The sequence below is a fragment of the Microcaecilia unicolor genome, chromosome 11 (assembly GCF_901765095.1).
Source record: "Microcaecilia unicolor chromosome 11, aMicUni1.1, whole genome shotgun sequence".
Lineage (NCBI taxonomy): Eukaryota > Metazoa > Chordata > Amphibia > Gymnophiona > Siphonopidae > Microcaecilia > Microcaecilia unicolor.
The window spans coordinates 141,763,348-141,790,316 of record NC_044041.1 but is presented as its reverse complement, the minus strand read 5'-3'; the positions used below and the strand labels follow the sequence as shown (position 1 = coordinate 141,790,316).

Sequence of the window (26,969 nt, the reverse complement as noted above, 5' to 3'; positions counted from 1 at the left end):
GCTGCTTGTTCTCACTGATGGGGTATCCCTAGCCCCCAGGCTCACTCAAAACAACAAACATGGTCAATTGGGCCTCGCAACGGCAAGGACATAACTGAGATTGACCTAACAATTTATCCAACTAACTGAGAGTGTAGCCTGGAACAGAATAAACATGGGCCTAGGGGGGTGGAGTTGGATTCTAAACCCCGAACAGATTCTGAAGCACTGACTGCCCAAACCGACTGTTGCGTCGGGTATCCTGCTGCAGGCAGTAATGAGATGTGAATGTGTGGACAGATGACCACGTCGTAGCTTTGCAGATCTCTTCAATACTGGCTGACTTCAAGTGGGCCACTGACGCTGCCATGGCTCTAACACTATGAGCCGTGACATGACCCTCAAGAGCCAGCCCAGCCTGGGCGTAAGTGAAGGAAATGCAATCTGCTAGCCAATTGGATATGGTGCGTTTCCCCACAGCCACTCCCCTCCTGTTGGGATCAAAAGAAACAAACATTTGGGCGGACTGTCTGTTGGGCTGTGTCCGCTCCAGATAAAAGGCCAATGCTCTTTTGCAGTCCAATGTGTGCAGCTGACTTTCAGCAGGGCAGGAATGAGGACGGGGAAAGAATGTTGGCAAGACAATTGACTGGTTCAGATGGAACTCCGACACCACCTTTGGCAAGAACTTAGGGTGAGTGCGGAGGACTACTCTATTATGATGAAATTTGGTATAAGGAGCATGAGCTACTAGGGCTTGAAGCTCACTGACTACGAGCTGAAGTTACTGCCACCAAGAAAATGACCTTCCAGGTCAAGTACTTCAGATGGCATGAATTCAGTGGCTCAAAAGGAGGTTTCATCAGCTGGGTGAGAACGACACTGAGATCCCATGACACTGTAGGAGGCTTGACGGGGGGCTTTGACAAAAGCAAACCTCTCATGAAGCGAACTAAAGGCTGTCCTGAGATCGACTTACCTTCCACACGGTAATGGTATGCACTGATTGCGCTAACGTGAACCCTTACAGAGTTGGTCTTGAGACCAGACTCAGACAAGTGCAGAAGGTATTCAAGCAGGGTCTGTGTAGGACAGGAGTGAGGATCTAAGGCCTTGCTGTCACACCAGACGGCAAACCTCCTCCATAAAAAGAAGTAACTCCTCTTAGTGGAATCATTTCTGGAAGCAAGCAAGACACGGGAGACACCCTCCGACAGACCCAAAGAGGCAAAGTCTACGCTCTCAACATCCAGGCCGTGAGAGCCAGAGACCGGAGGTTGGGATGCAGAAGCGCCCCTTCAACCTGTGGTGTTCCACAAGGTTTAGTTGTCTTGCCCCTGCTATTCAATATGTTCCTGAGTCCTTTAGCCACTCATACCGTCCTTTAACATTAACTTCTACATTTATGCTGATGACATCTTACTAATATATACTAATGTATCTCCTTTAAACATTGATTTGAAGGCTTTAAGCTTGCCTTTTAGCAATGGCAGACTGGTTATTTCAGAACAATCTAAAGCTAAGCCCTGAAAAGACATCATGCTGGATAACTAGTTCTTTACCAATTCCTGACACTGTCCAGTTCTCTTTGGTTTACCACTCAAACCTATTTCTCATTTTCACTATCTTGGGAGTCTAGTTTGACTCTCCATTGTCTTTCGTTAAACACAGCTCAAAAGTTATTTGGTTAGGATTTGCTACACTCTGCTCTTTACGTACTATTCGTTCTTTTCTTGATTTCCAATCACTTCATACTGCTCTTCATGCATTGCTTGTGTCCCGCCTGGATTACTGCAATGTGATCTATGCAGGCCTATCACAGTCTCAGTTAAAAAGATTTCAAATGCTTCAGAATTGCACCGCATGCATTCTTTGCAAGACAAACAGGTGAGAACATGCATCCCCTTTACTACACCAGTTATATTGGTTTCCTATTAAATTTCATTTTCTCTTTAAAATCCTCACTTTAGCCCATAAAGCATATTACTCTGGTGTTTCTTTGTATCTTTCCAGCCTAATTATCCCTTACATTCCCAATTGCAACCTCAGATCTCTCAACTCACATAGGTTGGTTACTCCCAACCTGAGGCACATTAATTATGAGATTACCAGACATTTCGCGTTTTCTTGCTTGGCCCCTTCACTTTGGAATTGTCTACCTGGCACTCTAATGTCTGAAATGTCATTCCAAAGGTTTAAAGTTCTCTTGCAAGCCTAATATTTTCTTCAAACCTTTGATTAATTTTTCCCCTTGTCTTTTGGTCACGTCTTTTGGTCTTTGGCACACAGCTTTAAGGCTCATTGTATGTATGGTTTGTAACCTTAGTCTTGCATGACTGGTTGTTCACTATCCTATCTGTAAATGGAGTTACTTTGTATTTCAAGTTTTGCTTTATTTCACTTTCTAATTTTATTGCAAACCACTTAGCTCATTTTAATAAACATGTATGGAAACTAGAACCTGAGTGAAATGAGGAACTTTGGCTTCCACCGAAACAGAAAAAATGAAACTGGCCCCGCCCCATAAGCAGCCCCCACCTGACCAACCCGGACTGACCTGCCAGTGGCAGCCCCCCTCCAGAACTCACCTGCCCAGCAGCCCCCTCCTTGGCCTACAATGTCGTTGGTGGCTAATGGGGTAAAGAACGATCCCCACTTGATCCTGTCTACATCTGCTCCCGCCTCAAAATACCTTCTAAGACTGGAGCTCGCAGCAGCCATTTTGAGATTGGAACTGGACAGGCAGGAGCGACTGAAGATTGCCTGTGCCGATTCCAATCTCAAAATGGCTGCCACAACCGCCAGATTGCTCCTACCCATGCCAGTTCCAATCTGGAGGTCGCGGCAGTCATTTTGAGATTGGAATCGGCACAGGCTACCCTTCAGTCGCTCTTGCAGTGCCAATTCCAAACTCAAAATGGCTGCCGCATCCTCCAGTTTGCGCTGGCCCGTACCGGTTCTGATCTGGAGGTTGTGGCAGCCACTTTGAGACTGGAATTGACACAGGCTATCTTCAATCGCTCCCGTCTGTGCCAGCTCCAATCTCAACATGACTGCCAAGATTTTAACCTAAGTCTTATAAGAATGCCATTGGAAGTCTCGTTGGGCTGCCATTGGAAGTCTCGGAAGCCCTGTTGAGGCTGGAGCAGGCATGGGCAGGAGTTTCAAACAGCCCCCACTAGCCGCCAATGACACATTAGGCCCAGGAAGGGGCTGCCAATGAAAGGGGCTATAGCTGGCAGATGGGTCCAGGTGGGGGGGGGGGGGTGCTCTTTTTGGTTAGGAGATGGAGGGAGGAACTGGGGGCAGCGCAGCATAGTTCGATTCCAGCCACAGGCATTTTTGGCAGAAAACAGATTTTGAGACAGTTTTGGCAGCAAAGCCAAAACGGAAGTTCAGTTGGCATCTAATGGAAATGGTTAGGAAAGCAAATGAAGTGACTTAGGAGAGGGGTTATGTGAGCATAGTGACGCTGGCGAAAGGCAAGTCATTCAGCTAACTTTGAACAGACTCAAGGTGAGAGAGATGGTTTTGAGGGCGTGGATAAGGGTTTTGGTAGCGTGCTCAGAAAGGAAGAGACAAATTTTGATGATGTTGTAAAGAAAGAAATGACAAGTTTGTAAAGAAACAAATGACAGATTTTAGCAATTTTTTGGATATGTGCAAAGAGAGGAGTCCATGATGACTCCAAGGTTACAAGTTCAAAAGACAGGGTGGATGACACTGTTAGCCACGGGAATAGAGAAACGAGAGAAGAGAAAGGGTGAGTTAGGAGGAAATATATGAAGCTCAGTCAGCAAAGTCAGACAAGTAGGCTGAAACTTGGGCATCGATTCACAGAAAATTTTCCGATAAAGATGGTACTGAAACCATAGAAGGACATCAAAGCACTAAGGAAACAAGTATCGGAAGAGAATAGAACAGGTCACAAGATAAAGCCAGAGGTACACCATTGATAATAAGACAGCATCTGGAGAGATAAAGTAAACCAAGACAGAACAGAGTCCTGAAATCCAAGTGTGTTTAGTGTCTCAAGAAGTAGGTGGTAATAATAGTGTCAACAGACGCAGATAGGTCAAGAAGAATGAATAAGTATATGTTTTGGATCTGGCAAGAACAGGTCACTGGAGATTTTGGCAAGGGCTGTTCCTCTCTAGAATGTACAGTGAAGCCAGATTGTAACTGAAACTTACAAACAGTGAGAATGTTTCCGATGTTAAGGTGGGAGATCATCTGGCATCTAGTGACCACCGGATGGTATGGCTTATTCGAGATTGAAGGTCCTAAATTTCAAAAGAACTACCTTTGCTGAGATGCAGGAATTTCTCGGGGAAGAGTTAGCTGGATGGGAACAGCTCAGGAGCTATTCTAATGGCAACAAACTTTTATGATAGAAAATTACATAAAAGAAAAAGAAGGCTGCTCTGGTTCTTGAACATAGTAGCTGAAAAGGTAAGGGGAAAAAAGGCTAGCCTTTATGCATTACAAGATGACTCAGAAAGAGGAAGACAAGCAAAACTACCTAGAAAAGCTAAGAGAAGCTGTCAGGAAAAAGACGATACAAATGGAAGAAAAGATAGCCAATACGGTAAAATTGGGGGACAAGACATTTTTTAGATGTGTAAGCGACAGGAGGAAGTGTCATGATAGAATTGTGATGCTCAAGGCTAAGGAGAAACTATATGTAGAAGCTGATAAGGGTAAATCTGAACTGCTAAACAAATATTTCTGTTCAGTGTTCACGGATGAAAGGCGTGGGGCAGGACTGCAGAAGACAAATGCTAATGACAGTGCCAAAAAACATGTTCAAGCTTGCATGTGAAACAGAGGAGGGAAAAAGGACAACAGCTGGAAAGGCAGGTACACTCCAGTGAAGATTTTTTTGAGGAGTGGTATAATCACAGTATGTTTGAAGGCATCAGGAACAGTTGTAGTGGAAAGTTATACATTGAGAGTATTAAGTACATAAGTACTGCCATGCTGGAACACACCGAAGGTCCATCAAGTCCAGCATCCTGTATCCAACAGTGGCCAATCCAGATCACAAGTACCTGGTAAGATCCCAAAAAGAAAAGATATTTACCTGTAGCAGGTATTCTCCGAGGACAGCAGGCTTCATATTCTCACAAGTGGGTGACGCAGATCCACGTTGCCCAGTTCGGCATTTTGCCAAAGTAAAAAGTAGAGCTTTGTGGACCGCAAGCCACACTACACTACACGAGCGAGTCCCTTCCCACCCATTGAACGAACATGGTCTCTTCAGTTTAATACAAAAGCAAAAATAAAAATAACCAAGGAGACAACTGAAAGGGGAGGTGGGCGGAACTGTGAGAATATGAAGCCTGCTGTCCTCGGAGAATACCTGCTACAGGTTAGTATCTTTGTGAATAATATTATTATTGGGTCTCTGGTCTAGCTTTGGTTCAGGCTCCAAAATGAGAGAAAACTTACAGGCCTGTGTCTCTGACTTGAACTTTAGTGTTGAAACACTGCAGAGAAAAACAGAAGAAAAACAGAAAACCACAAGGGTGGGGGTCTAACTGACAGAGTTGCATGGATGTAGCAATATGGTGGTAACAGATGGTCTTGAAAAACAACAAGATGGCTTCATGGGAAGATGACCAGGTGTCACAGAAAATGTTTTGAGGAAGATGTGGTCAAAAATGTAGACATGAGGGGTCTTGCAAGAACATGACTTAGTCTTCCAGTAAGGGGTGGTCTTTTGCTAGCTTTTCCAGTAAACACTCACTACCACAGCCAATCAGTGTTAACTAGGACATTAACATAGATCCAATCAGGTGTGCTTACTGTCATATTACAAGTATCCTTAGTAGACCTATAAAAATAAGTGTACTTCCTACTTCAAACCAGAGAGATGGTCACGACTGCTCTCTCCATGAGAAACCAATCTATTGCCAATAATCCAATTGCTTTCTCATGCATAGTTTTAAGTCTTTCATATCTATTAATTGGCTCTGGGAATCTCCCATAAGAATATGGTTTTATTCTTATAACTCCTCCGTATTGCTTGCTTTGGTAAGTAAATAAACCTATAAAAGAAAATATATCTTTCCTTCTCTTTATTACTTCTTGTCTTTCTATTTGGTAAGATTTAGTTCACCGGTATACTTGGTTAAGTAGTCAGTAATGATTGACAGCAGCCTGTGGTGATTTGTTCATCTCTGATAGTGGTTTGACCACTGTCCAGGGAGAAATAAATACACCCAAATATATACATTTGCTTCTCTAAGGACAAGCAGGCTCCAACAAACAATGCTCACTCAAAACAATAAACACTGGTCAACTGGGCCTCACATCAGCGAGGATCTAAAACAGGTTAACCTGAAACTATATACAGTCTGAATGAGAGTGAGCCTGGAACAGAATAAAACGGGTGGAGTTGGATTCTTGACTCCAAACAAATTCTGCAACACTGACTGCCAAACTGACTGTTGCGTCGGGTGTCCTGCTTAAGGAAGTAATATGATGTGAATGTGTGGAATGAAGACCACGTCGCAGCCTCACAAATTTCTTCAATGGAAGCTGACATCAAGTGGGCTACCGACGCAGACATGCTCTGACATTATCAGCCTTGACATGACCTGCCAGAGACGCCCAGCCTGGCCATAAGTGAAGAAAATGCAATCTGCCAGCCAAATTGAAATGGTGCATTTCCCAATGGAAACCCCCATCCTGTTGGGATCAAAAGAAACAAAAAGTTGGGCAGATTGTCTGTGGGGCCTTGTCCACTGCATGTAATGGGCCAATGCTCTCTTGCAATCCAAGGTGTGCAAGCTGCTTTCGCCAGGATGGACATGAGGTCGAGGAAAGAATGTTAGCTGGAACTCTGACACCAACTTCGGCAGGAATTTGGGTGCGTGTGGAGGACTATTCTATTGTGATGGAACTTAGTGTAAGATGCATCCATCACTAAGGCCTGAAGCTCACTGACCCTTATAAGCTGAGGTAACAGCCACCAAGAAAACAACCTTCCAGGTCAAGTACTTCAAATGGCAGGAATTCAGTGGCTCAAAAGTAGCTTTCATTAGCTGTGCGAGAACGACATTGAGATCCCATCACATTGCTGGAGGTTTGACAGGAGGCTTAGACAAAAGCAAACCTCTCATAAGGCTGTGCAGAGATGGGCTTACCTTCTACACATTCATGATAAGCACTAAATGCACTAAGGTGAACCCTTAGTTAATTAGGAGTTGGTCTTGAGACCAGACTCTGATAAGAGTAGAAGGTATTCAAGCAGGGTCTGTGTAGGGCAAGTAAGGATCTAAGGCCTTGCTCTCACACCAGAAGGGAAACATCCTCCACTTAAAAGAGTAACAACTCTTAGTGGAAACTTTCCTGGAAGCCAGCAGATTTGGGAGACACCCTCCGAAAGACCCAAGAAAGCAAATTCTAGGCTTTCAACATCCAAGCTGTAAGAGCCAGAGGCTGGAGGTTGGGATATAGAAGTTACCCCTCATTCTGGTGATGAGGGTCAAAAATACTGCAAACCCCACGGTTCTTCGGAGGATAATTCCAGAAGAAGACAGAACCATATCTGTCGCGGCCAGTACAGTGCGATCAGAATCATGGTTCTGTGCTCTTTCCCACTAGAGGTATAACAAAGATACATATCTGTAGCAGGTATTCTCCGAGGACAGCAGGCTGATTGTTATCATTGATGGGTGATGTCCACGGCAGCCCCCGGTGACCGGAAAATCTTCCTAGCAACAGAAGTTTGCTAGAGCCTTCGAGCGTGAGCAAGTGCACCCTCCGCTTCCCGCCCGTCGCGCGAGAGTCCAGTCAGTTTGATAACCAAGCAAAGAAGGAAAAGACAACTCCAAAGGGGAGGCGGGCGGGTATGTAAGAACAATCAGCCTGCTGTCCTCGAAGAATATCTGCTACAGGTATATATCTTCATTTTCTCCGAGGACAAGCAGGCTGCTTGTTCTCACTGATGGGGTATCCCTAGCCCACAGGCTCACTCAAAACAACAAAGAAAGGTCAATTGTGCCTCGCAACGGCAAGGACATAACAAGGATTGACCTATGAAGAAAACATCTAACAGAGTGCAGCCTGGAACAGAACAAAAATGGGCCTGGGGGGGGGGGGGGGGGTGGAGTTGGATTCTAAACCCCGAACAGATTCTGCAGCACTGACTGCCCAAACTGACTGTTGCGTCGGGTATCCTGTTGGAGGCAGTGAATGTGTGGATTGATGACCACGTTGCAGCCTTGCAATCTCTTCAATAGTGGCTGACTTCAAGTGGGCCACTGACTCTGCCATGGCTCGAACATTATGAGCCGTGACATGACCCTCAAAAGTCAGCCCAGCCTGGGCGTAAGTGAAGGAAATTCAATCTGCTAGCCAATTGGAAATGGTGCGTTTCCCGACAGCAACTCCCCTTCTGTTGGGATCTAAAGAAACAACATTTGGGTGGACTGTCTGAAGGGGCTTGTCTGCTCCACATAGAAGGCCAATGCATGCAACTGACGTTCAGCAGGGCGGGTATGAGGACGGGGGAAAAATGTTGGCAAGACAATTGACTGGTTAAGCTGGAACTCCGACACCACCTTCGACAAGAACTTAGGGTGCGTGTGGAGAACTACTCTATTATGATGAAATTTAGTATAAGGAGCATGGGCTACCAAGGCTTGAAGCTCACTGACTCTACAAACTGAAGTAACTGCCACGAAGAAAATGACCTTCCAGGCCAAATACTTCAGATAGCAGGAATTCAGTGGCTGGGTGAGAACGACGTTGAGATCCCATGACACTGGTGGAGGTTTGACAGGGGGCTTTGACAAAAGCAAACCTCTCATGAAGCGAACAACTAAAGGCTGTCCAGAGATAGGCTTACCCTCTACACGTTGATAAGCACTAATTGCACAAAGGTGAATAGAGTTGGTCTTAAGACCAGACTCTGATAAATGTAGAAGGTATTCAAGCAGGGTCTGTGTAGGACAAGAGCGAGGATCTAGGGCTTTGCTGTCACACCAGACGGCAAACCTCCTCCATTTGAAAGAGTAACTCTTCTTAGTGGAATCTTTCCTGGAAGCAAGCAAAACTCGGGAGACACCCTCAGAAAGACCCAAGGAAGCAAACTCTATGCCCTCAACATCCAGGCCATGAGAGCCAGAGACTGGAGGTTGGGATGCAGAAGCACCCTCTCATTCTGAGTAATAAGGATTGGAAAACACTCCAATCTCCACGATTCTTCGGAGGACAACTCCAGAAGAAGAGGGAACCAGATCTGACGCAGCCAAAAAGGAGCTATCAGAATCATGGCTCCGCAGTCTTGCTTGAGTTTCAACAAAGTCTTCCCCACCAGAAGTATGGGAGGATATGCTTACAGAAGACCCTTCCCCAAATGAAGGAGAAAAGCATCCGACGCTAGTCTGTCGTAGGCCTGAAGTCTGGAACAGAACTGAGGGACCTTGTGATTGGCCTGAGTGGCAAAAAGATCCACCGAGGGGGTCCCCACGCTCAGTTGCATAATCCTGCTCAACCTGTCAGCCAGACTGTTGTTTACCGCCTGCCAGATACGTGGCTTGGAGAAACATGCCGTGGGCATGAGCCCATAGCAACATCTGGACGGCTTCCCGACACAGGGGGCGAGATCCGGTGCCCCCCTGCTTGTTGACCTAGTACATGGCAACCTGATTGTCTGTCTGAATTTGAGTAATTTGATTGGACAGCCGATCTCTGAAAGCCTTTAGAGCGTTCCAGATCACTCAGAACTCCAGGAGATTGATCTGAAGACCTGATTCCTGGAGGGACCAAGCTCCTTGAGTGTGATGCCCGTCTACATGGGCTTCCCACCCCAAAAGAGATGCATCCATTGTCAGCACTTTTTGCGGCTGAGGAATTTGGAAGGGACGTCCTAAAGTCAAATTGGATCGAACTGTACACCACTGAAGGGAATGGCGGAAGTCGGTGGGTAGATGGATTGCATCCTCTAGATCCCCTGCGGCCTGAAACCACTGGGAAGCTAGGGTCCATTGAGCTGATCGCATGTGAAGACGGGCCATGGGAGTCACATGGACTGTGGAAGCCATATGGCCTAGCAATCTCAACATCTGCCGAGCTGTGATCTGCTGAGACGCTCTGGCCAAGGAAACAAGATACAAATCTCACTTATATTGGGGAATATCGTTTCACCCAGAGTACACTATAGATAGCACAGTAACCACAGTACCCTGTTACTTCCTATTAAATAATAGTATGCTTTATTTAAATATACCCATAACCCATAAAACTTTGTGGTTGCCTACATACTCACTCACACATACCATGCATCCAAAACCTTTATCCTCATTACATTGCACTGTTGTATCAACTTTTTATACAGATAAACTATCAGTATAATTAAATTAACTTTAAAGCTCTGTGTCCATTATGCTCCAATAGAGTCCAGCATAGCCTTGTATCCCAAACTCATAACAATCTTGTAATGTTTCAAAGCAGCCCGAAGCAGTCTCTTACTCCACCACAACCGGTAGAGACTTAAATTGTCCAATAAGTCAATGGAGCCAATTTTACATAACAGGTAACCCGGCTTCCTCAAGGATCATTCATGGCTTGGCGAAGGCTTCCCATAGGCGTCCACTGTGAACCCCTTCCGGTTACACTTAAATTCACCCAAGCTCCTCTAGCTCCTCGATGCGAAATCGCATTTCAAAGTGTTCGTCATCAGGAGGAACCATTTACAATCCCAACCCTACAATAAATAGCACAAATATATGTATACTAACGCTATGCTCAAACAAATCACAATCAAGTCATTTATCATAAATCATTTCACCCTCCGTTTGGCTACTCACTCATAGGAATAGACCGTCCCCGGCGGCCACCTTTCAGAACACACCGCTGAACCTGACTGCCATTAGCCCTGTTCCCGGAAGTTAAATGTTAATGCAGCTGCGCTCGCAGCTGACAGTAATCACCCCTACTCAAACCCATTCCACCTCAAGATTGAGACCCCCGGAACCACCATATTCCACAAAAATATAAATCTCTGCTCATAGACAAGAGAGCTGCGCTTATATCACCACCTCGTTCCATAGAAGCCAACTGGATTAATACCACACACTGTAGATCTTCAACGGTGTGGTTATACTCACTCCAATGGGAAACTAATGGGGCGTCCATTTTTCCCCGTCTTATATTGCTGGCATGCTCAGCCAGTCTATGTTTGAGCTGGCGCTTAGTATGCCCAATATAATACAAAGAACAAGGGCACCATATGCAATAGATAACCCGTTCACTTGCGCAAGATGTAATATTACGTAGATAGAACTTGTCGGTGGTCCCAGGGATCCCAACCCATGTGGTGTACGGCGAATAGCTACAATAAACACATTTCCCACACGGGCCATTATGTCCCACCCTTATTTCAGCCCTAGGTCACTTCAATAACTGACCAAGGTTAGCTCTGCGAGAATAGACAGAAGGTTCTCTGCACTCGCCTCTGGAAGATAGGCATGAGCCGTCTGTGAATCCACCAGAGCTCCTATGAATTCTAGTTTCTGAACTGGAAGAAGATGGGACTTTGGGTAATTTATGACAAACCCCAGTAGCTCCAGGAGTTGAATAGTCATCTGCATGGACTGTAAAACTCCTGCCTCTGAAGTGTTCTTCACCAGCCAATTGTCAAGATAAGGGAACACATGCACTCCCAGTCTGCGTAGTCCTGGTGGAACGGGCTCGGCCGCATTGGCACTGAGAAGGGCAGAGAAGGGTACCTGTCTGTGCTGGAAGCTGAAGGACTGAACTCCCGGTGCGCAATTTGGAGGTATGGAAATCAAATTGAGGGAGTATCCTAGCTGGACTACCTGAAGAACCCACCGATCGGAGGTTATGAGAGGCCACCTGTGGTGAAAAAATTTTAACCTCCCTCCGACCGGCAGATCATCCGGAACAGACATTTTGATAGCTCTATGCTCAACTGGAGCCAGTCAAAGCCCGTCCCTTGCTTTTGCTGGGAAGCTGCAGGGGCCTGTCTGGGCGCACGCTGTTGACGAGAATGAGCGCGCTGGGGTTGAGCCTGAGAAGGCTGTCGAGAAGGTGGACTGTACCTACGCTTATTGTAAGCATAAGGAGCATTCCGCCTTCCCCGGAAAAAAACGTCTACCTGATGAGGTAGATGCTGAAGGTGCCCGGTGGGAGAGATTGTTGAGGGTGGTTTCCCGCTGGTTGAGCTGTTCGACCACTTGCTCGACTTTCCTCGCCAAAAATATTATCCCCCCGCAAGGAACATCCGCTAGCCGCTGCTGGGTCCGATTGTCCAGGTCAGAGGCACGCAGCCATGAGAGTCTGCGCATCACTATACCTTGAGCAGCGGCTCTGAATGCAACATCAAAAGAGTCGTAAGCACCCCTGGACAGGAATTTACGACATGCCTTCATCTGCTGACCAGCTCCTGAAAAGGCCTGGCCTGCTCCGAAGGGAGCTTATCGACCAAGTCCGCCAGTTTGCTTCACATTGTTCCACAAGTGGATGCTCGTGTAGAGCTGGTAGGACTGAATTTTGGACACGAGCAGGGAGGACTGATAGGCCTTCCTCCCAAAAGAGTCCAGAGTTCTAGATTCTCGTCCCGGGGGCACCGAGTCAAAATCTCTAGAACTTTTGGCTCTCTTGAGAGCAGAATCCACAACCACAGAGTCGTGAGGTAACTGTGACTTGATCAACTCAGGCTCTCGCTCTCCATGGATTCGATACTGGGATTCAGCTTTTTGGGGATGGTGGGATTAGGAGAGTGGCTTTTTTCCAGTTCTTCAGCAATGTCTGCTTAAGGACATTATGCAGAGGAACAGTGGACGACTCCTTAGGTGGTGAAGGATAGTCCCCGGACCTCGAACATCTCGGCCCTGGGCTCAACCTCAGATTACCACAGGGAAGGGAATAGCCACAGACATTTCCCGCACAAAAGAGGAGAAAGAAAGACTCTCCGGGGGAGAAAGCTTTCTTTCAGGCGGAGTGGGATCAAAAGGAGACCACAAGACTCCTCAGAAGAGAAATATCTGGTATCCTCCTCTTCTCCCCATGAAGCATCCTCCTTGGTATCGGACCAGAGTTCAACGAACTGCAGTCCAAAACTGGGCCCGTCTCGACTCCGAGGAACCACGTCCTCGATGACAGCGGCAAGAAGTCGACTCCCGTGCCGGCGGCGATGAAGCTTCCTTCAGCGATGTTGACGGGGAGTCAACCTGGGTGGCAGCCGAGGGCGATGCCGCAAGCGGCATCGGTGTCGGAGACCACACCACAGGCACAGAGCCAGCTGCTGCTTCCATGAACAGTACCGAGGGCGCAAGCACCCCCAGTACCGGGACAGACTGATGCGGCAGCCCTCCAGGAGATCTGGAAGAATGGCTCTGAGGCACTTGTCCAGAGTGTCTGCCGGAAAAGCTGTGAGGGCCGATGTAGGAGCCGGAGGCAGAACCTGTGCAGAGCAGGGAGGCAGTACCGGACTGTCCGAAGACCGACGCACTGACACCTCTTGGATGGAGGGTGATCGGTCCCTCTCGGAATCGATGCTTCTCGGAGCTCAGGGTACTGTGTGTGGAAGGAGATCGATGCCGATGCTTCTTATCCTTCGATCGATGCACAGTATCGGTACTTCCTCGGTACTGACCAGGAGGACGTGGAATCCACATGCCTCCTCGAGGTCGGGTCTGAAAGTGGTCGTTCCCAATGGGCCTGCACAGCAGGAGCCTTCGAGACAGGTGGAGACCCACTCGATGGCTCACTGCTCCAGCGTGTGGTGGTCTCCGGACAGGTATTACCTGCTCTCCTGATGTCGATGTCGACGACCTCGGTACCGCTGTCGACGTCGAAGTGCCGGGCAAAGCTCCAAACAGACGTTCCCACTGAGCTTTTCTCAACGCCTGTGTCCGCTTTTTAAGGCTAAGACACAACTTACACACGTCTGGGCGATGGTCGGTCCCAAGGCACTGGATACAACACAAGTGGGGATCGGTACCTGAGATTGCCCAGCTGCACCGACCGCACTTCTCGAAGCCGCTGGGAATCCTCAATGTCATGGACGGAAAAATAGTGGCGGCGAGGTCAAAATTCTCGATGGTGCCAAGAAAAAGGGCACAAAAGGGAGAAATGCGATCACGCAGCCCAAAACGGAGCCCGCGACGGCAGCGAAAGGAAAGTTAAAGAGGGCCCAACTATAAACGTAAGGGAACTTTTTTTTTTAAAATAAAAACTCAACTGATGTTGTCTCTTTTTATGTTATTTATTCTGGATTTCAATAAACAGATAATTAAAAAAAATAAGAACTCAACAGAGCACAGTAGAAGAACGAAAACGAAGGAAAAAGCGCAAAAACTTGCTAAAAAACCGAAGGCTCTTTCTCAGGGGCACAGAGAGAGATGGAGGAAAAACAACCGCTCCCTACTACGGAAAGAGAAAAAACTGATGGGACTCTCGGGCAACGGGTGGGAAGCGGATGGCGGCGCCCACTCTAAAGCTCTAGCAAACTTCTGTTGCTAGGAAGATTTTCCGGTCATCGGGGGCTGCCGTGGACGTCACCCATCAGTGAGAACAAGCAGCCTGCTTGTCCTCGGAGAATGGAGGATACGCATACAGAAGGCCTGTACCCCAATTGAGGAGGAAGGCATCTGATGCTAGTCTGTCATGGGTCTGAAGCCTGGAACAGAACTGAGGAACCTTGTGATTGAGTTCAGTGGCAAAAAGATCCACAGAGGTGGCGGTTCACGCCCAGATCTTGTGAGCTACACCCATGTCGAGAGACCACTCGTGCGGTTGCATTACCCTGCTCAGCCTGTCAGCCAGGGTATTGTTTGCACCCACCAGGTAAGTGGCTTGGAAGAACATGCCTTGCTGGTGAACCCAATACCACATCCGGATGGCCTCCTGACACAGATGGCATGATCTGGTGCCCCCCTGCTTGTTGGTGTAATACAATGCAACCTGACTGTCTGTTTGAACTAGAATAATATGATGAGACAGCCTCTCTCTAAAAGCCTTTAGTGCATACCAGATCGCTCAAAGCTCTAGGAGGTTGATCTGAAGATTTTTTTTTTAGTTTTTTATTTATGCTTTTTCAGAACCATACAAACCAGGATTAGAGTACATTTCCATCACATGGATGAATAACTTTGATGATTATTATATACTAGTAAAAAAGGCCCGTTTCTGTGAGAATGAAATGGGCGCTAGCAAGGTTTCCTCGGAGTGTATGTTTCAGAAGACTGTGTGCGTGAGAGAGAGAATGAGAGAGAGAGTGTGTCAGTGTTTGTGTGTGAGAGAGAGTGTGTGTAATGAAACAGGTGCTAGCAAGTGTGGTGTTTGTGAGAGAGATGGCCCCCTTCCCTCCCTCTTGCCTGCGTGCCAGATGCAAGTGTGTATTTGTGACAGACAGAGAGAGTTAGTGTGTGCGAGAGACAGTGTGTTTGTGAGAGAGAGAGTGGGTGTGTGTGTGTGGCAGTGACTGCGTGCCTACCTGGCTACCTGCCAAGGGGCTTCCATCCCTCTGGCTCTCTCCCCACCTCGTAGTTCTCCTGCAGCCCTCCCTGGCACTTGAGGCGTTATTTGGAACTCCTCCCCCTGGCTGCTAGCACTGACATGTTTTCCAGCGTGCCTGCCAAGGGGCCTCCCCCCACCTCTGCCTCTCTCCCCATCTCGTACTCCTCCTGCACCCCTGGCTGCCACTTGATCAGCGTTATTCCGAACTCCTCCCCCTGCCTGCTAGCAGTGACAGGTTTTACCTCCTGCTCCTCCGGGCTTCCATGCCTCTTGATCTGCGATCGTGGTTATTCGTTCCCCTGCCTGCTACACACCCACCTTCTCCTCCTCCGACCCTTCCCGTCTGTGGATCGTCGAGCCTCGTTACTCCTCCCCCTGCCTGCTACACACCGACCTTTTGCTGCAGGCAGTTCGCTTGTTTTTTGGAGGGTGGCAGCTTCGGGATCGCGGCATTGTGGTGAGCTGTTTCCACGGCAGAGTCGGGAGGGCGTAGGAGGGCAGCGTCGGGAGGGTGGAGGTGCCTCGTTGTTTTTTGGAGGGTGGGAGCTTCGGGGTCCTGGCGGATCAGCTTTTCGGACGGCACTCCACCCCCTGCATTGGTCGCTGTTTGTCACTGTGCGTCGGGGGGGGGGGGGGTGGAGGCCCTGCGTAGGTTGCTGTTTGTCGTTGTGCGTCGGGGGGAGTGTCGGAGGGCGGTGGAACTGGCGATTCGCTGAGTGTGATAGCCCCGCCCACAACATCATCACATTGTGACGCAAGGGCGGGGCAGACACTCATGGGATCTTGCAACTACAAATTTACATTTAGTATGTTGGAGTTGTGAACTATGTGTGGATGGGGCGTGGCTGAGGGTGGGTCTATGAGTGACAGTGAGTGGTGCTGACAGCCTGGAACACTACAGGGCTTCAGTGTTTCCCTGGCACACAGTGAACTTCAGAATGTTGGAGGTGAGCTTCAGAACGTTGGGAGGTGAAAATTATTTATATAGATTACAGTTTTCATATCTAACCTGCTATTGGAGCCTTAAATTTCTTCATCTCCCTCCCTCCCCCGAGCAATCCCTTTAGCTTTATAAGTTCACAAAAGATGCTGACCACTTGTGATATAAGTCCCATATCTTCTGACGCTGGGCCAAAACGCCATTGCTCAATGCAGTAAGTTTGGACATCAGCTGGATATATTTCAGTTTTCTAGCACAACCGAAGTGTCTGATAGTCGAGGTTTTTTCCAGGATGCCACCAGTATCAATTTGCCTGCCACAAACACCTGGGTTGCAAACTGATGTACATGTGGTTGAACTGCTGGCGGCTTGAAGTGTAGTAAACACTGTTCCACTTTCAGTTGATAGTTCATAGCAGTCACTGAATTGACAAAGTCCACAATATTCTCCCAGTACTTATTAGCATGTATACACGACCACCAAATATGATACATATCACCTTCACACCCACATTCCTGCCAACATTGGTTGGAACCAGATCTAAATATCTTGGCCAAACGACTAGGGGTGTAGTACCAGCCATAAAGAATCTTATGCCCATTTTCTACCATTGCGCTGGATACCGACACTCTCAGCAGGGATTTGAGGGCCCTCGCCCACTGTGTTAGGTCATGTGTGGTCCCCATCGCCAATTCCCATTTATGTATATAGTGTTCTACTGGGTTTTCTCGGACTATGAGGGCTTTATATATTCTGGAAATGCCTCCTCTATTTCCACCACCTGTCAACCCCTTCTCCAGCTGTGTCTCAGTAAGCTCAAGTTCCTCTCTCGCTTTATGCTTGATGAAATGTTGTACCTGATAATAGTGTAAAACCTGCAAGGGAGAGAGCCCATGTTCTCGGCAAAGCTCCGGGTACGTGGGGATCGTGCCTTCTTCACACATTTGCCCTAATTCACATAGTCCCATTTCTTCCCAGCCCTTAAATACAGTGTTCGACCTTCCTAAACTAAAGTGAGGGGCAAATCTGAGAAATGTATGCTTAAAGTTCGTGCGCTTTGTTTTTGTTACATTTGTACCCCGCGCTTTCCCACTCATGGCAGGCTCAATGCGGCTTACATGGGGCAATGGAGGGTTAAGTGTCTTGCCCAGAGTCACAAGAAGCTGCCTGTGCCAGGAATTGAACTCAGTTCCTCAGTTCCCCAGGACCAAAGTCCACCACCCTAACCACTAGGCCACTACTCCACTGTTCTCTAATCTTGTACCAAATCGTTAGTGGCCACTGAATGAGGTAGGGGCTTTCTTTAATTATTGTCCTAAGAGTGTGTTTTGGAAGCCATGGTATTGCTCTAAGTGGATATGGCTCAAGCTAGCTCTGCTCTATGTCAGCCCAAATTTTCTCTGTTTTTTGGAGCCCGATTGCCAAAATGCGTAAGTGGGCTGCACAGTAATAATCGTAAATGAGGGGACCCCCATACCTCCTCTATCTCGGAATTGGTACATCATCTCTCGCTTCACTCGGGGAGGTCTTTTTTTTCCATATAAAGGAGAACACTCTGCCCTGCAGGCCCCGAAAGAAGCTATCTGGTATATCAATTGGAAGAGCCATGAATAAATATAACAGCTTTGGGAGTATTATCATCTTGACAGCATTGATTCTGCCCACCCATGATAATGTCAGACCGTCCCATCGTTCTAACTCCCGGAAGAGTTCCCGCACCTACTCGGGAAGTTATATTCAATATGTCCTCCACCCGACGTGGTATATTAACCCCTAGGTACCTGATGTATTTGCTAGCCCATCTATAGGAGAACTGCTTTTTCAATGCTTCTAAGAAGTGCTGGGTACATTTATATCGAGTGTCTCGGATTTATCAAAGTTAATTTTGAAAGCCGATATTGCCCCATAGGCTTGTATTTCTACTTCCAATGCCGGGAAGGCTATCAAGGGGTCCTTTAGCGTAAGCAGGATGTCATCTGCAAAAAGAAGTATCTTAGTCTCAATTCCTCCCCCTCTGAGACCCCTTATTTCCTGGTTTACCCTAATCCTGGCTGCCAAGGGCCCATCACCAGAGCGAATAATAGAGGCGATAGCGCACATCCCTGTCTAGTGCCTCTATGTAAGGTGAAAGAACAGGATAGTGTCCTGTTTATCCTTACTGCTGCTGTTGGGATCTTGTATATAAGGTGTAACCATTCTGCGTACCGCCCTTCTATACCGGCCTTCTCCAGTCCTGCAAAGAAGAACGGCCAGCTGACCCGATCGAAGGCCTTTTCTGCATCTAATGACAATATACATAGGGGCCCCTTGAATAACTTGTAATGTTCTCCTCATGTTATCAAAGGTCTGGCGTTTGTGAACCAAACCTGCCTGGTCTTCATGTATGAGCTGCAGGAGACACTTCTGTAGCCTTGTGGCCAGAATCTTAGAAAATATTTTATAATCTACTCCAACAGTGAGATAGGTCTGTAGGAGCTGCACAGTTGAGGGTCTTTTCCTGGCGGCAGGCCTGTAGTCTCGTCTATTGAATGGAATACCCTTAGCAGCAAGGGGGCTAATTGCTTTCCAAAAGTTTTATAGAATTTATTTGTAAACTCGTCCGGCCCCGGGGCCTTATTCAGTGATAGGCCGTGGATCGTCTGCTCTATCTCCTCTAATGTTATTGGGTCTCCCAGTGCTCGAATTGCCGTTTCAGGGAGCCTTGGGAGATCTACGCTTGCTAAGTAAGTCAGTATCTCTTCTTCTCCACTGCCCACCTCTGTGCTATATAGGCTTTTATAATATCTTCTAAACACTGATTCAGGAACTCTGGTTCGGAATGCACTACCCCCTTGCATCTCTAAGCCCCCCCTATCATGTTTCTGCAGGTGTGTTGTGCTAATTTGTGTGCCAGAAGTCTGCTAGGCTTATTGCCAAATTCAAAATGCAATTGACGTACTTGAAGTTTTCCAGCTAAATCTGCTAATTCAAGGTCTTGTAGCTGAGTGCGCAGTTCATGTGCCTGTCCCCTAAGTTTCAAGGGGTTCTGATCTTTTCCTTCCTGTAATCGTGCCTCCGTTTGCGCAAGTTGTTGGCGCAGAGTTGTTTCCTTGGCACATCTCTCCTTCCACCTCCTTGACCTCATAGCTATCAGATGGCCCCTCATTACAGCTTTAAAACCCTCCCAGAGTACTATTGGGGAGACCTCCTCATTATCATTGAATTGAATATATTCTTTAATATTCAATTCCAGATGAGTTATGTTGGCGGGATCTGTCAGCAGGGTGCCATCTAGGCGCCACTGCTGCCTCAGCTTATTGTGGGTTTATCCTTTAAAGCTTTAGCAACACCGGTGAGTGGTCTGACCACGTGCGGGGTAAGACAGAATGCTCTCCGATCGCTCCCAGTAAGAAGGTATCCCCCATCCAGATATCTATTCTGGAGGAGGATTGGTGGACCGTGGAAAAGTACGTGTAGCTGTTGGGTAGGGTTGTCCCTGCGCCAATAATCTATCAATTGCCAGCGTTTCACAAATTCATGAAATTGTCGCCTGTCTTGTTTAGCATAACTTGTATTGCGTGTCGTATTACCCAATGGTGGGTTCAGTGTGAGGTTAAAGTCCCCTCCCACTAGCAGCGATCCCTCTATATGTCTGGTTAGCAAATGATCCAACTCTGAAAAAAAGTCCCCCTGTCTTGAGTTAGGGCCGTACACATTCACCATTGTATAAAGTCGCCTCCCCCCCCACCAATGCAAATATGATTAACAAGTATCTCCCGCCTCTATCTTTTATTACCTTTTTTTATCTCCCAGGGCTTATTACTACTAAATGCTATCAGAACCCCTTTACTTTTCGTGTTGTCAGTGCTGGAGGCAAAATGAATAGTAGGATACTTCTTATGTTTACATAGGTGTTCGTGTCTTGGCTTCAGATGGGTTTCTTGTATCAGCCCTATATCTACCTCAAGGCGTTGTAATTCGCGAAACAGCAGCTGCTGTTTCCTTGGTATATTTAGTCCCCTTACATTGAGCAGCATGCATTTAACATCACCCATTACCCCTTAATGTTTGTAGTGCCGCCCTTTCATCTGTGCTTTTACTTTGGTCAGTATCATGTATGTATGTTTCCTCCTGTGCCAAACAAGGATCACTCCTCTTGTTCCCTTCTCCCCCCCCCCCCCCAAAAAAAAAAAATCCCCATCCCCCTCCCCTCATGTATTTTAAGGCACCCCTTAAAAAACCCGTAGGTGCCTTGGCAAAGAGGAAGGAGCTGCTAGTCCGCTCCCGGGTGACCCTTAGCAACAACAAATTTCAAACTACCTCTTACCCACGACTGGGGAGTGGCTCAACATATTCAACTGCATAACCAACTGCAACAATAAAGTCAGTAACATTCCCAGCTATTTAGTCCAAGCCTCTTCAGGTGATTTCGCGAGGCCGACTGTTGGCGTTGTAGTCTTTTCGGGCCTTTTCCCACTAGCTGCCATTTCAGCGGGAGGGAGCGTGAGCTGGGCCCGGCTCCAGAGTTGCGCTCTTGCCGATCTTCTGCTTCATTTGCCTCCGGCAGATGCTCTGGCTTCATTGATGGACTTGACTTGATGCATTTTCCCGTCCTTATAAAACACTAAGGCGAAGGGATGCCTCCATCTGTATTGAATCTTAAGTTCTCTGAGGTGTCTTGTAAAGGGCTTTTAATTCCCCTCTCCTTCTCAGCGTCACTGCCGCAAGATCTTGATATATTTCTATAGCATACGAGTCCCATTTAAAATCCTGGGTCGGTCGCGCCATTTTCAGTACTTGCTCTTTTACCTTATAGCTGGAAAAGCAGGCGATATCATCTTTTGGTTTATTATTTCGCTCTGGTCCCAGCACCCGGTGCGCTCTCTCCAGTCGTATTGTCTCAGGCTCCATCTCTGCCCCATTTTTTGTGAACAGTTCGCAAACAATTTGTTGAACTACTTGCTCACTATCTTGATAGGTAGATAGTTCGGGCAAGCCCCGAAATCTTAAGTTATTGCGGCGGCCCCGATTCTCTAGGTCTTCCATTTTATCAAGCATTAGTTGTTGTTCGCTCCTTATTTCAGCAATGTGGTGGTTTAGCGATCCCAGGGCCTCATTATGGGCTTCAATCTGTGCCTCTGCATCCTCTAGCCACACGCCCAGCTCCCGGATTTCGCCTCGCAGGTCAGTGCCCAACTTCGCCACCTCTGCACAGAGCGCTTTGAGATCTGAGCTAATGTCTTGCAGCCATACCTGAAGGCTCGATTGCTCCCCCTCCACGGGTCCTGCTGTAGTTCGCTGTTCCAGCAATGTCTCCTGGAGCCTAGTTTTCTCCTCGTTCTCCCTGTCTTTGCTTTTCCGCGCGTCCGCCATTTTGTTTTCCGGCGACGCTGTACTTCCAGCGAATGCAAATCGCGAAAGATCCGCCACCCGTCCGCTAAATGCTCATATGCTTTCGGTGTGCTTTCTTTTAGGCTACTATTGCCGATATTTTTGGCTCTCCAGCCGTGTTTTAGAATGCGCCAATGGTCGTTTTCGCCGCGGGGCACCCGGAGCTAGCGATTCAGGCGTACATGCCGCTCGATGACGTCACTTCCCTCCCAGGTTGATCTGAAGATTTGTTCCTGGGAGGACTAAGCACTTGAGTGTGAAGTCCATCTACATGAGCTCCCCAACCTAGAAGAGATGCATCCATTGTCAGCATATTTTAAGGCTGAGGAATTTGGAATGGAAGTCCCAGAGTCAAACTGGATCGAATTGTCCACCACTGAAGAGATCAAACAAGCTTGGGGGACACACGGATGACATCTAGACTCCCCATTGCTTGAAACCACTGAGAAGCCAGGGTCCACTGAGCTAATCTCATATGAAGACGTGTCATGGGTGTAATACACACTGTGAAGCCATGTGGCCCAGCAATCTCAACATCTGCCGAGCTGTGACCTGCTGAGTGGTACGAACCCTGGACACTAATGAGACAAGATTGTCCAATTGCGTCTCCAGGAGGTAGGCTCGAACCCTCTGTGTCTCGAGCAGGGCTCCTATAAACTCTAATCGTTGAACAGGGTGGAGATGAGACTTGTAGTTTAAAACGAACCCTAGTAGCTCCAGCATCCGAATAGTATCTGCATGAACTCCCAAGCACCATCCTCTGAGCCTCTCTTCACGAGCCAATCATCGAGATATGGGAATGTATGGACTCCCAGTCTGCGTAGCGATGCTGCAACTACCACTTGGTGAAGACCCTGGGAGCTGACACAAGGCCAAAAGGCAACATGAAGATACTTCCGGTGGGCTAGAAGTATCGGGATGTGAGCATATGCATCCTTTAAGTTCAGAGAGCATAGTCAATCGTTTTTCTGAATCACTGGGAAAAGGAAAACCATCCTGAACTTTTCTAGTTCTAGGAATTTGTTCAGGGCCCTCAAGTCTAGGATGGTACATTCCCCCCCCCCCCCCCCCCCGTCTTTTTCTGCACAAGGAAGTACCTGGAATAGAATCCCTGCCCTTCTTCCCCTGGTGATACAGGTTCAACCACATGGGTCTTCAGAAGGGCGGAGAGTTCCTCTGCAAGTACCTGCCTGTGCTGAGAGCTGAATGAATGAGCTCTCAGTTGACAATTTGGAGAGCCAATTGAGGGCATACCCGAGACAGATTATTTGAAGAACCCACCGGTCGTAGTCTAGAAGAGGCCACCTTTGGTAAAAAAATATTAACCTCTCCCTGACCTACAATTCGAACATTTTACTGCGGTTATGCTCTGCTGGAGCCTGTTAAAAAGCTGTGCCCTTGCTTTCACTAGGGAGCAGTAGGGGCCTTAATCGCACGCTGTTGACGGAAAATGAGCAAACTGGGGCTGAGCAAGTTGACAAGCCAAAGGAGTATACCTAAGCCTAGAATAGTAGTAGGGACCAGCTCCATGGCTTGCCAAAAATCCTCCTAGGATGAGGAGGTTTGATGCAGAAGGCGCCCAGGCGGGAGACAGAAGAGATGGTAGTGTGTTTCTTGATTTGGTCAGTGACCGCTTCCACCTTACCCTCCAAAAAGATTATTCCCCCCCCCCCCCCCCCCGGCAAGGGGCATCCACCATCTTTTGCTTAACGAATGTTCCAAGTCAGAAACACACAACCCATGAGAGTCTGCACACATCAAAAGTGTCATAAGTGCCTCTGGCAAAGAACTTCCAACACGCCTTCTGCTGGGTTGACCAACTGGCAAAAGGCTCGGCCTGCTCTAGAGGAAGTGTATCCAACCAAGTCTGATAGCTGTCCTCACCGAGTTTCACAAGTAAATGCTCATAAAGAACTGGGTAAAGGAGGACAGAATACGGGGCATGAGCATTGAAGTCTAGATACATCCTCCTCCCAAAATAATCAAAGGTTCTAGCTTCTCTACCTGGGGGGCGCCAAGGCATAGTCCCTAGTACTCCTGGTTCTTTGAGAGCGGACACCACCAAGGAATCATGAGGCAACTGAGGCCTTACAAACCCAGGTTCACTGGGTGTTTATCTTCTTGGGCACGACAGGGACCGACAAAGGGGACACCCAATCCTGATGAGGACTTCCTTGAGTACCTCGTGGAGGGGTGCAGTCACAGCCTCCTTAGGAGGAGATGTATAGTCCAGGACCTCAAGCATCTTGGCACTGGGCTCACCCTCCACCTCTAAAGGAAACAGAATGGTCAACCATTTCCTTGACAAAACATGGGAATGAAAGGCTCTCCAGCGGAAACCATCTCCTTTCAGATGGTGGAGAGGTTCAGAGAGGATCCCATAAGACCTATCTGAGGAAAAGTATCTGGGATCTTCCTCTGACTCCCATGCGAAGACAGAGAACGCAGTTAGCAGGGCTATGTCGGGTCTCACGACACTGCAGACACCAAGAATGGATGTCCCTTTCCAAGATCATCCGATTGCACTGGATACAGCGCTTGAAGCCACTGGGAGTCTTCGTGGAAATGGAGAGGAAAACCTTGTCAGACAAATTAAATGACTCAATGGTGCCTAAAAAGGGGCAAACCACAGAAAAAAGAAGGGAATAACCAGACCAGATACAAGGCCTAAAAAACGGTCCTATGACATCGAAAAAGAAGCAAACAATCCCGGGAAAAACACAACTAAGAAAATAAAGGACAGGTTTAAAGGATAAAGAAGAAAACCACAACAAAAAATGAGGGGAAAATAGCCAAAAGGCACCAAAAGCTCTTTTGAACTGGGAAAGTGAGGAGAGGCTGAAAAAACACACCTTCTCCTCACGTGGAAAAATGAGAACTGAGGAGACCGCACTCGTGCTCCACAAAGCTCTAGTTTTTACTATGGCAACATGCCAGAATGTGTGACGTGGATCTGCATCACCCACTTGTGAGAATATTGGAGCTTGCTTGTCCTCGGAGAAAAGTACAATACATTTTATGCTGCTTATCCTAGAAATAAGTAGTGGATTTTCCCCAAGTCCATTTTAATCATCATCTATGGACTTTTCCTTTAGGAAGCTATCCAAACCTTTTTGAAACCCCACTAAGCTACCTGCTTTTACTACATTCTCTGGCAATGAATTCCAGAGTTTAATTACACGTTGAGAGAAGAAAAATTTTCTATGATTCATTTTAAATGTACTACTTTGTAGCTTCATTGCGTGCCCCCTAGTCCTAGTATTTTTGGCAAGAGTAAACAAGCGATTCACGTCTACCCCGTTCCACTCCACTTATTATTTTATAGACCTCTATCATTATCTCCCCTCAACTGTCTTTTCTTCCAAGCTGAAGAGCCCTAGCCGCTTTAGCCTTTCCTCATACGGAAGTCGTCCCATCCTCTTTATTATTTTTGTCGCCCTTCTCTGTACCTTTCTAATTCCTGTCACAAGGTGCTGCTTGCTGATCGGTTGGCTGTTTCTTTGTCTCTCTGTGGATTAACTTGTTTTTATAACCACGTGTATACATAAAGGATTTATTCAAGCCAATCAACTTCTTCTCAGAGAAAGTTGGCACTAAAACACGGACCGTGTCGGGTCCTTGATATGAATCTCTGAATAGCGAATGATACATACCTGTAGCAGGTGCTCTCCGAGGACAGCAGGCTGATTGTTCTCACGACTGGGTTGACGTCCACGGCAGCCCCACCAACCAGAACAAAAACTTTGCGGGGCGGTCCCGCACGCAGGGCACGCCCACCGCGCATGCGCGGCCGCCTTCCCGCCCGTGCGCGACCGTTCCCGCTCAGTTGAATGACAAGCAAATGATCAAAAACGCAACTCCAAAGGGGAGGAGGGAGGTTAGGTGAGAACAATCAGCCTGCTGTCCTCGGAGAACACCTGCTACAGGTATGTATCATTCGCTTTCCTCCGAGGACAAGCAGGCTGCTTGTTCTCACGACTGGGTATCCCTAGCTCTCAGGCTCACTCAAAACAAGAACCCATGTCAATGGAACCTCGCAACGGCGAGGGCATAACAGAAATTGACCTATGAAGACAACTAACAGAGTGCAGCCTGACCAGAATAAATTCGGGTCCTGGAGGGTGGAGTTGATTTAAACCCCAACAGATTCTGCCAAGCACCGACTGCCCGAACCGACTGTCGCGTTCAGGTATCCTGCTGGAGGCAGTAATGTGATGTGAATGTGTGGACAGATGACCACGTCGCAGCCTTGCAAATCTCTTCAATAGTGGCTGACTTCAAGTGAGCCACCGACGCTGCCATGGCTCTGACCTATGAGCCGTGACCTGACCCTCAAGAGTCAGCCCAGCCTGGGCGTAAGTGAAGGAAATGCCAATCGGCTAGCCAATTGGAGATGGTGCGTTTCCGACAGCGACCCCTTTCCTATTGGGTCGAAAGAACAAACAATTGGGCGGACTATATGTGGGGCTGTGTCCGCTCCAAGTAGAAGGCCAATACTCTTTTGCAGTCCAATGTGTGCAACTGACGTTCAGCAGGGCGGGTATGCGGTCTGGGAAAGAATGTTGGCAAGACAATTGACTGGTTAAGATGGAACTCCGACACCACCTTTGGCAGAAAACTTAGGGTGAGTACGGAGCACTACTCTGTTATGATGAAATTTTGTATATGGAGCAATGAGCTACCAGGGCTTGAAGCTCACTGACCCTACGAGCTGAAGTAACTGCCACCAAGAAAAATGACCTTCCAGGTCAAGTACTTCAGATGGCAGGTATTCAGTGGCTCAAAGGAGGCTTCATCAGCTGGGTGAGGACAACGTTGAGATCCCATGACACAGCTGGAGGCTTGACAGGGGGCCTTGACAAAAGCAAGCCTCTCATGAATCGAACGACTAAAGGCTCTCCAGAGATGGCTTTACCCTCCACACGATAATGGTAAGCACTAATCGCACTAAGGTGATTCCTTACTGAGTTGGTCTTGAGGCCAGACTCTGATAAGTGCAGAAGATATTCAAGCAGGTTTTGTGCAGGACAAGAACGAGGTTCTAGGGCCTTGCTCTCACACCAAACGACAAACCTCCTCCACTTGAAAAAGTAACTCTTTTAGTGGAATCCTTCCTAGAGGCCAGCAAGACACGGGAGACACCCTCAGACAGACCCAACGAAGCGAAGTCTACGCCCTCAACATC

General features: G+C 47.7%; 1 protein-coding gene across 1 annotated transcript in view; it reads right to left on the bottom strand.

Moving 5' to 3' along the window:
* The window catches only part of SDHB (succinate dehydrogenase complex iron sulfur subunit B), a 245,156-nt gene that overhangs the window by 128,226 nt on the left and 89,961 nt on the right, over positions 1–26,969 (bottom strand). The gene's annotated exons all lie outside the window — the stretch shown is intronic.